This window comes from Aedes albopictus, chromosome 3, assembly GCF_035046485.1.
Source record: "Aedes albopictus strain Foshan chromosome 3, AalbF5, whole genome shotgun sequence".
NCBI lineage: Eukaryota > Metazoa > Arthropoda > Insecta > Diptera > Culicidae > Aedes > Aedes albopictus.
Genome location: NC_085138.1, coordinates 254,991,146 through 254,999,874, shown reverse-complemented (window position 1 = coordinate 254,999,874; position 8,729 = coordinate 254,991,146).

Genomic DNA, 8,729 nt, shown 5'->3' with positions numbered 1-8,729 from the left:
CCGAGTACCCGCCGGCAACGGCAACTGGGCCTCGGATGGGACCAGGAAAATGGCGGCGATATGGACGACGGGTAAATACCCCGTGCAGGAGTTGGTGTCTACTACCTATGAGGGCTTCGTGGTCGCCAAAGTAAACGGGGTCTTCTTCTGTAGCTGTTATGCGCCTCCGCGGTGGCCGATCGAGCGGTTCACGCAAATGCTGGACCGCTTAACGACCGTGCTAACAGGGCGAAGGCCGGTGGTAATAGCGGGTGACTTTAATGCCTGGGCTGTGGAATGGGGAAGCCGTTTCACGAACCAGCGGGGTCAGATCCTGCTAGAAACACTGGCCATCTTAGATGTCGACTTGGCTAACGTCGGTACCAAGAGTACCTATAGTCGAAACGGAGCGGAGTCAATTATTGACGTGACCTTTTGTAGTCCTGGCCTAACAAGTAGTTCGAACTGGAGAGTAGATGATGGCTACACTCACAGCGACCACCTGGCGGTTCGCTACAGTATCGACTACAACAACAGCAGACAGCGGATAGAAGAAGAGGCGGCTAGGCCAAGGCCAAGCCCTCGTAGGTGGAAGACATCATACTTCGACGAAGAGGTATTTAGGGAAGCGCTCCGCCGTGAGCGAAACTTACTCGGTTTAGACGGCGACGAGCTGGTAGCGGTGCTCTCACGTGCGTGTGATGCGACCATGCCTAGGAGAGTCCACCCTAGAAATGGGAGGCCACCGGCTTACTGGTGGACCGACGCGATTGCGGACCTGCGCCGCGCCTGCCTACGGGCTAGGCGGCGGATGCAGCGAGCACGATCAGAGGAAGAGCGAAACGAACGGCGGGTGGTGTTCGCCGCTGCAAAAGCCGCGCTCAAGACCGAGATAAGAGCAAGCAAGAAGGCCTGCTTTGAGGGTCTCTGTCAGAGCGCCAATACGACCCCGTGGGGTGATGCCTACAGGATCGTTATGGCCAAGACGAGAGGTGTGATGGCTCCTACAGAGCAATCTCCAGAGATGTTGGAGGGGATCATTGGAGGACTTTTTCCGCGTCATGATCCTAGTCCTTGGCCTCCTTTCGTAGGACAGCCGGGGACTGGGGCTGGCGATGAGGAAAGGGTCACCGATGTGGAACTTGCGGGGATAGCTAAGTCCCTTAGCGTAGGTAAGGCCCCAGGTCCGGACGGAGTTCCGAACCTGGCCTTAAAAGTAGCTATTGCAGAAGCTCCCGAGATGTTCAGGTCTGCTATGCAGAAATGCCTGGACGAGGGAGTTTTCCCAGAAGCTTGGAAGAGGCAGAGCCTGGTACTATTGCCAAAGGCGGGGAAACCACCCGGAGACCCGTCGGCATATAGACCGATATGCTTGATTGACACGGCGGGGAAGGTGCTCGAAAAGATCATCCTCAATAGAATGTTGAAGTTCACTGAGGGCGTAAATGGTCTCTCGAGCAACCAGTATGGCTTCCGGAAGGGGAGGTCCACCGTAGACGCTATCTTGTCGGTTACAAAAACCGCCGAGAAAGCACTCGAGCCTAAGAGGAGGGGAATTCGCTTTTGCGGGGTAGTGACTCTGGATGTAAGGAATGCATTTAATAGCGCCAGTTGGGCTGCTATTGCTGATGCGCTCTTGCGTCTGGGGATACCGGAGTACTTGTACAAGATTCTCGGAAGCTACTTCCAGAATCGCGTACTAGTATACGACACGGAGGTGGGTCGGAAGTGCTTTCACATAACCTCAGGAGTCCCGCAAGGTTCCATCCTGGGTCCGGTGTTATGGAATGTCATGTACGACGAGGTGTTGAGGTTAGAGTACCCAGTGGGAGTGGTGATTGTCGGATTTGCCGACGATATTACGCTCGAAGTCTACGGTGAAACGATCGAGGAGGTGAAGTTGACTACCGACCACTCGATCAAGGTTGTGGAGGCGTGGATGCGGTCCAGAAAACTGGAGCTGGCTCACCACAAGACAGAGGTGACGGTTGTGAACAACATGCAGTCGGCGCAGCAGACGGAGATCAGTGTAGGAGAGTGCACTATCCTGTCGAAGCGCTCTGTCAAGCACTTGGGCGTGATGATCGACGATAAGCTTACCTTCGGTAGCCACGTCGATTATGCCTGTAAAAGAGCCTCCACAGCTATTGCGGCACTGTCCCGGATGATGTCCAATAGCTCAGCGGTGTACGCCAGTAAGCGCAAGCTTCTGGCTAGTGTTGCTACGTCCATACTTAGGTATGGCGGCCCGGCGTGGGGTACCGCGCTAAGTACTGAATGCTACCGACGGAAGCTGGAAAGTACTTACAGGCTTATGTGCCTGAGGGTTGGGAGCGCATACCGTACCGTGTCACACGACGCTCTCTGTGTCATTACTGGTATGGTGCCCATCAGCATTCTTATCAGTGAGGATATGGAGTGCTTCGAAATGCGCGGCACAAGAGGCATACGCAAGACTGTCAGGATGGCCTCTATGGTCAAATGGCAGCGCGCGTGGGACAGTTCCACCAAAGGAAGGTGGACCCATAGGTTGATACCGAGGGTAGATAGTTGGATTAATAGGCGCCATGGGGAAGTTTCATTCCACCTGACACAGGTCCTTACAGGCCATGGTTGCTTCCGACAGTATCTACACCGTTTCGGGCATGCGGATTCTCCCGAATGCCCAGTGTGCAATGGTTTAGAGGAAACGGCGGAACACGTTTTGTTCGTGTGCCCGCGTTTTCGCACAATGCGTGACCGCATGCTTGCCACATGCGGGGAGGACACAACTCCGGACAACTTGGTCCAGAGAATGTGTAGGGATGAGATTAGCTGGAATGCCGTTTCAACGGCTATCACCCATATCGTCTGGGAGCTACAAAGGAGGTGGCGCGTGGACTCGGAGAATGGCTAGTCCAGATGCAGTACAAGAGGTGGTCCAGGGGTTCGAAGTCGGCTTCGTAGGTCATACCGGTGCCCTGCGGTCGAGATCGACCCTTACAGCGATTAAGTGGCCGCGGAGAGGAAGTCCCGGTAGCGGTGCTGTCGTGGCGTCGGTCTACTGGGTTGGATCTGAGCCCGCGGTTGGAAAGGGGTCCCCGGCAAGGGTCGGGGTAGGTGAGACCCTGCTGTCTGCAACCTACGGATGCAGCTGATAAGGCCTGAAGGGTAGTGATACCCTTGCCTTCAGCAGGTCAGATCGGGTTGCATGTGGGCATCAGTTCTTGATGTCCGCTCAGCAGTAGGGCGCGGGCGGGGTTGACCCTGCCCGCCTTCCGTGGACAAAGGGAGTGGCGAGGACCACTCGGGAAACTGGCTAAGCGCCAGCATGCTATCGTGATGGACTCTCCAGTGCGAGTCATCGATGTTCGTTGCTGCTAGGCTACGGCAGCTAACCTTGAGGGTGCGATATGCACTAGCCCCTCTCTGAAGCAATACCTTCTTGGTGGTTCCGGAGAGACGTAGGGTTTGGCGACCATAGGAATGTGTTTTAGTGGGTCGAGGAGAGAGTAGTCCTGGCTTCTACCGGCATTGTAGAAGACGGCCTCATCCCCACACTACCCTAACCTTCCTGTTAGGGTGTCTGATGAGCAGATTTATCCCCCTATGGTTTAGAAGGAAAAAAAAAAAAAAAAAAGATTTGGGAGGAGGAAGTATTACCGGAGGAATGGATGGAAGTTATCGTGTGTCCCATCTACAAAAAGAGCGACAAGTTGGATTGCGCGAACTACCGCGCGATCACACTACTGAGCGCTGCCTACAAGATACTCTCTCAAATTTTATGCCGCCGACTATCACCGATTGCAAGAGAGTTCGTGGGGCAATATCAGGCTGGATTTATGGGTAAACGCGCTACAACGGACCAGATGTTTGCCATCTGCCAGGTGTTGCAGAAATGCCGCGAATACAACGTGCTCACACATCAATTGTTCATCAATTTAAAATCGGCGTATGCTACAATCGATCGAGACCAGCTATGGCAGATTATGCACGAATACGGATTCCCGGATAAACTGATACGGTTGATCAAGGCGACGATGGATCGAGTGATGTGCGTAGTTCGAGTATCAGGGACACTCTCGAGTCCCTTCGAATCTCGCAGAGGGTTACGGCATGGTGATGGTCTTTCGTACTTGCTTTTCAATATTGCTTCGGAGGGTGTAATAAGAAGAGCGGGGAAAACACGAGAGGGACGATTTTCACGAAGTCCGTTCAGCTGCTTGGTTTCGCTGATGATATTGATATTATTGCTCGTAAATTTGAGACGATGGCGGTAACGTACATCCGACTAAAGAGTGAAGCCAGGCGAATCGCATTAGTCATTAATGTGTCGAAGACAAAGTACATACATCATGGCAAAGGGCTCCAGGGAGGAATCAGCGCGTCCGCCACCCTACGCAGAGTGAGAAACTGGAGACAAACAGCCATGGACCGAGTGGAATGGAGACGGCTACTATGTACAGCAGAGGCCACCCCGGCCTTAGCCTGATTGCGATCGCGCGATCTACTTTACCTTTATGAAAATGTGGAATTCGTTACATGGTACAGCATGAATTTTTAAGATATTAAGTGCAATTTGATGAAAACACGGAAGTTTACCAGAAGCTCAAATCATCCCACGAAGGCTTCCGGCCGCTCGTCACGGCACTGCGGCAACAGTGCGATGTGCAGGTGGCCGCCGCAGCCGTTAAGCTACGGAGAGGGCCAGCAGGGACACAGATAGCTTTGGTTCAGCTACCTGTGGCGGATGTTAAAAAGTCCGTTAAATTAGGGAGTATAAAGGTGGGCTGGTGTGTATGTCACCTGACATTCCACGAGCCACCAGAGGTTTGCTTCAGGTGTCTGGAACCAGGACACAAGTCGTGGGACTGCAAAGGCCCCGACAGGCGCAAACTGTGTAGGCGATGCGGCGCTGAAGGTCATAAGGCCCAAAGTTGCACGAGTCCGCCCATCTGCATGATCTGTACCGGGAAAACCTCGAAAAACAGACATACGATGGGTGGTCCAGGGTGCCCGGCCTTTAAGAAAGCCGCAGTGAACAACAAATCACAGTGCAGGTAACGCAGCTGAACCTGAACCACTGTGATGCGGCTCAGCAACTGCTTTGTCAGGCGGTTTCTGAGTGGGAGACGGATATCGCCATCATTTCGGACCCATACCGAGTACCCGCCGGCAACGGCAACTGGGCCTCAGATGGGACCAGAAAAATGGCGGCGATATTGACGACGGGTAAATACCCCATTCAGGAGTTGGTGTCTACTACCTATGAGGGCTTCGTGGTCGCCAAAGTAAACGGGGTCTTCTTCTGTAGCTGTTATGCGCCTCCGCGGTGGCCGATCGAGCAGTTCACGCAAATGCTGGACCGCTTAACGACCGTGCTAACAGGGCGAAGGCCGGTGGTAATAGCGGGCGACTTTAATGACTGGGCCGTGGAATGGGGAAGCCGTTTCACGAACCAGCGGGGTCAGATCCTGCTAGAAACACTGGCCATCTTAGATGTCGACTTGGCTAATGTCGGTACCAAGAGTACGTTTAGTCGAAACGGAGCGGAGTCAATTATTGACGTGACCTTTTGTAGTCCTGGCCTAACAAGTAGTTCGAACTAGAGAGTAGATGATGGCTACACTCACAGCGACCACCTGGCGGTTCGCTACAGTATCGACTACAATAACAGCAGACAGCGGATAGAAGAAGAGGCGGCTAGGCCAAGGCCAAGCCCTCGCAGGTGGAAGACATCATACTTCGACGAAGGGGTATTTAGGAAGGCGCTCCGCCGTGAGCGAAACTTAATCGGTTTAGACGGCGACGAGCTGGTAGCGGTGCTCTCACGTGCGTGTGATGCGACCATGCCTAGGCGAGTCCACCCTAGAAATGGGAGGCCACCGGCTTACTGGTGGACCGACGCGATTGCGGACCTACGCCGCGCCAAGCAAAAAGGCCTGCTTTGAGGGTCTCTGTCAGAGTGCCAATACGAACCCGTGGGGTGACGCCTACAGGATCGTTATGGCCAAGACGAGAGGTGTGATGGCTCCTACAGAGCAATCTCCAGAGATGTTGGAGGGGATCATTGGAGGACTTTTTCCGCGTCATGATCCTAATCCTTGGCCTCCTTTCGTAGGACAGCCGGGGACTGGGGCTGGCGATGAGGAGAGGGTCACCGATGTGGAACTTGTGGGGATAGCTAAGTCCCTTATCGTAGGTAAGGCCCAGGTCCGGACGGAGTTCCGAACCTGGCCTTAAAAGTAGCCATTGCAGAGGCTCCCGAGATGTTTAGGTCTGCTATGCAGAAATGCCTGGAGGGAGCTTTCCCAGAAGCTTGGAAGAGGCAGAGCCTGGTACTATTGTCAAAGGCGGGGAAACCACCCGGAGACCCGTCGGCATATAGACCAATATGCTTGATTGACACGGCGGGGAAGGTGCTCGAAAAGATCATCCTCAATAGAATGTTGCGGTTCACCGAGGGCGAAAATGGTCTTTCGAGTAACCAGTACGGCTTCCGGAAGGGGAGGTCCACCGTAGACGCTATCTTGTCGGTTACAAAAACCGCCGAGAAAGCACTCGAGCCTAAGAGGAGGGGAATTCGCTTTTGCGCGGTAGTGACTCTGGATGTAAGGAATGCGTTTAATAGCGCTAGCTGGTCTGCTATTGCCGATGCGCTCTTGCGTCTGGGGATACCGGAGTACCTGTACAAGATTCTCGGAAGTTACTTTCAGAATCGTGTACTAGTCTACGACACGGAGGTGGGTCGGAAGTGCTTTCACATAATCTCAGGAGTCCCGCAAGGTTCCATCCTGGGTCCGGTGTTATGGAATATCATGTACGACGAGGTGTTGAGGTTAGAGTATCCAGTGGGAGTGGTGATTGTCGGATTTGCCGACGACATTACGCTCGAAGTCTACGGTGAAACGATCGAGGAGGTAAAGTTGACTACCAACCACTCGATCAAGGTTGTGGAGGCGTGGATGCGGTCCAGGAAACTGGAGCTGGCTCACCACAAGACAGAGGTGACGTTTGTTAACAACCTGAAGTCGGAGCAGCAGACGGAGATCAGTGTAGGAGAGTGTACTATCCTGTCAAAGCGCTCCGTCAAACACTTGGGCGTGATGATCGACGATAAGCTTACCTTCGGTAGCCACGTCGATTATGCCTGTAAAAGAGCCTCCACAGCTATTGCGGCACTGTCCCGGATGATGTCCAATAGCTCTGCGGTGTACGCCAGTAGGCGCAAGCTTCTGGCTAGTGTTGCTACGTCCATACTTAGGTATGGCGGCTCGGCGTGGGGCACCGCACTAAGTACTAAATGCTACCGACGGAAGCTGGAAAGTACTTACAGGCTTATGTGCCTGAGGGTTGGGAGCGCATACCGTACCGTGTCACACGACGCTCTCTGCGTCATTACTGGTATGGTGCCTATCAGCATTTTTATCAGTGAGGACATGGAGTGCTTCGAAATGCGCGGCACAAGAGGCATACGCAGGACTGCCAGGATGGCCTCTATGGTCAAATGGCAGCGCGCGTGGGACAGTTCCACCAAAGGAAGGTGGACCCATAGGTTGATACCGAGGGTGGATAGTTGGATTGATAGGCGCCATGGGGAAGTTACATTCCACCTGATACAGGTCCTTTCAGGTCATGGTTGCTTCGGACAGTATCTACACCGTTTCGGGCATGCGGATTCTCCCGAATGCCCAGTGTGCAATGGTTTAGAGGAAACGGCGGAACACGTTTTGTTCGTGTGCCCGCGTTTTCGCACAATGCGTGACCGCATGCTTGCCACATGCAGGGAGGACACAACTCCGGACAACTTGGTCCAGAGGATGTGTAGGGATGAGTTTGGCTGCAACGCCGTTTCAACGGCTATCACCCATATCGTCTGGGAACTACAGAGGAGGTGGCGCGTGGACTCGGAGAGTGGCTAGTCCAGATGCAGTACAAGAGGTGGTCCAGGGGTTTGGAGTCGGCTTCGTAGGTCATACCGGTGCCCTGCGGTCGAAATCGACCCTTGCAACGATTAAGTGGCCGCGGAGAGGAAGTCCCGGTAGCGGTGCTGTCGTGGCGTCGGTCTACTGGGTTGGATCCGAGCCCACGGTTGGAAAGGGGTCCCCGGCAAGGGTCTGGATAGGTGAGATCATGCTGTCTGCAACCTACGGGTGCATCTGATAGGGCCTGAAGGGTAGTGATACCCTTCCTTACGGGCAGGTCAGATCGGGTTGCACGTGGGCATCAGTTCTTGATGTCCGCTCAGCAGTAGGGCGCGGGCGGGGTTGACCCTGCCCGCCTTCCGAGGACAAAGGGAGTGGCGAGGACGACTCGGGAAACTGGCTAAGCGCCAGCATGCTACCGTGATGGACTCTCCAGAGCGAGTCATCGATGTTCGTTGCTGCAGGCTACGCAGCTAACCTTGTGGGTGCGATGTGCACTAGCCCCTCTCTGAAGCAATGCCTTCTTGGTGGTTCCGGAGAGACGTAGGGTTTGGCGACCATAGGAATGGTTTAGTGGGTACGAGGCGAGAGTAGTCCTGGATTTTACTTTTGTTGTAGAAGACGGCCTGTCAGACCTACACTACCCTAACCTTCTGTTAGGATGTCTGTTGAGCAGATTATCCCCCTATGGTTTAGAAGAAAAAAAAAGGCTTCCGGCCGCAAGCCGAGACATGCAGGAATAAGGACGGAAGCCTGACGGACGCATGTGAGGTGATTAAAAGGCGGAAGCAGCATTTCGATGGACACTAGAGTGGGTCATCGTTTATATGGAAAAACGAAAAATTC